This window comes from Centroberyx gerrardi, chromosome 12 (genome assembly GCF_048128805.1).
Source record: "Centroberyx gerrardi isolate f3 chromosome 12, fCenGer3.hap1.cur.20231027, whole genome shotgun sequence".
Taxonomy (NCBI): Eukaryota; Metazoa; Chordata; class Actinopteri; order Beryciformes; family Berycidae; genus Centroberyx; species Centroberyx gerrardi.
The window spans coordinates 31,784,768-31,787,267 of NC_136008.1; positions in this window are offsets into that span (position 1 = coordinate 31,784,768).

Genomic DNA, 2,500 nt, shown 5'->3' on the forward strand with positions numbered 1-2,500 from the left:
ACACACACCTGGGAGCGGGCCCCTATCTCCAGGCGGCTCTCCACTTCACTTTTAACCCAATTTAGAGCCCCTGCTTCGGCCACACACACCTGGGAGCGGGCCCCTATCTCCAGGCGGCTCTCCACCTCCCTTTTACCCGATTTAAAGCCCCTGCTTCGGCCACACACACCTGGGAGCGGGCCCCTATCTCCAGGCGGCTCTCCACCTCCCTTTTACCCGATTTAAAGCCCCTGCTTCGGCCACACACACCTGGGAGCGGCCCCCTATCTCCAGGCGGCTCTCCACCTCCCTTTTACCCGATTTAAAGCCCCTGCTTCGGCCACACACACCTGGGAGCGGGCCCCTATCTCCAGGCGGCTCTCCACTTCACTTTTAACCCAATTTAGAGCCCCTGCTTCGGCCACACACACCTGGGAGCGGGCCCCTATCTCCAGGCGGCTCTCCACCTCCCTTTTACCCGATTTAAAGCCCCTGCTTCGGCCACACACACCTGGGAGCGGGCCCCTATCTCCAGGCGGCTCTCCACCTCCCTTTTACCCGATTTAAAGCCCCTGCTTCGGCCACACACACCTGGGAGCGGCCCCCTATCTCCAGGCGGCTCTCCACCTCCCTTTTACCCGATTTAAAGCCCCTGCTTCGGCCACACACACCTGGGAGCGGGCCCCTATCTCCAGGCGGCTCTCCACCTCCCTTTTACCCGATTTAAAGCCCCTGCTTCGGCCACACACACCTGGGAGCGGGCCCCTATCTCCAGGCGGCTCTCCACTTCACTTTTAACCCAATTTAGAGCCCCTGCTTCGGCCACACACACCTGGGAGCGGGCCCCTATCTCCAGGCGGCTCTCCACCTCCCTTTTACCCGATTTAAAGCCCCTGCTTCGGCCACACACACCTGGGAGCGGGCCCCTATCTCCAGGCGGCTCTCCACCTCCCTTTTACCCGATTTAAAGCCCCTGCTTCGGCCACACACACCTGGGAGCGGCCCCCTATCTCCAGGCGGCTCTCCACCTCCCTTTTACCCGATTTAAAGCCCCTGCTTCGGCCACACACACCTGGGAGCGGGCCCCTATCTCCAGGCGGCTCTCCACCTCCCTTTTACCCGATTTAAAGCCCCTGCTTCGGCCACACACACCTGGGAGCGGGCCCCTATCTCCAGGCGGCTCTCCACTTCACTTTTAACCCAATTTAGAGCCCCTGCTTCGGCCACACACACCTGGGAGCGGGCCCCTATCTCCAGGCGGCTCTCCACCTCCCTTTTACCCGATTTAAAGCCCCTGCTTCGGCCACACACACCTGGGAGCGGGCCCCTATCTCCAGGCGGCTCTCCACCTCCCTTTTACCCGATTTAAAGCCCCTGCTTCGGCCACACACACCTGGGAGCGGCCCCCTATCTCCAGGCGGCTCTCCACCTCCCTTTTACCCGATTTAAAGCCCCTGCTTCGGCCACACACACCGGGGAGCGGCCCTCTATCTCCAGGCGGCTCTCCACCTCCCTTTTACCCAATTTAGAGCACCTGCTTCGGCCACACACACCTGCTATCGGCCCCCTACCTCCAGGGGGCCCTCCACCTCACTTTTACCCCAATTTGGAGCCCCTGCCTCGGCCACCCACACACCTGTTAGCTGCCCCCTATCTCCGGCCCCTAACCTCCACCATCCAGGAACCCCAGCACCAGCCGAACCTGCAGACCCACTCTTAAGCACCCCTCCCCGGATACAAGCAGACTACCATCCGCCCAAACTTTCCTGCTCCTGGTATACCAACTCAAACTTTGGTGCCCCTGGTGTACCAACTTAATCTTTGGTGCCCCTGGTACTCCAACTTAAACTTTGTGCTCCTGGTACTCCGCCTGTTTTCGCCCCACAGCCTAAGTGCCGCAGCACTTTGTCTTTTTTTTAAACAAAATATTTCTTTCTGCTCCTGGTACTCCCTGGAGCTCCAGGGAGGTAGGGGGGCGCCCTGGAAGCCCTGCCCGAGGCTGTGCGCCTCTTCCCGGGCAGGATTTTCACCCCGAGCCCCTGGTGGCGGTTGGACTTTAACCTTTTTTTTTTCTATTTGGATTTGCTCCTGGTACTCCCTGGAGCTCCAGGGAGGTAGGGGGGCGCCCTGGAAGCCCTGCCCGAGGCTGTGCGCCTCTTCCCGGGCAGGATTTTCACACCGAGCTCCTGGTGGCGGTTGGACTTTAACTTTTTTTTTTCTATTTGGATTTGCTCCTGGTACTCCCTGGAGCTCCAGGGAGGTAGGGGGGCGCCCTGGAAGCCCTGCCCGAGGCTGTGCGCCTCTTCCCGGGCAGGATTTTCACCCCGAGCCCCTGGTGGCAGTTGGACTTTAACTTTTTTTTTTCTATTTGGATTTGCTCCTGGTACTCCCTGGAGCTCCAGGGATGGTAGGGGGGCGCCCTGCCCGAGGCTGTGCGCCTCTTCCCGGGCAGGATTTTCACCCCGAGCCCCTGGTGGCGGTTGGACTTTAACTTTTTTTTTTCTATTTGGATTTGCTCCTG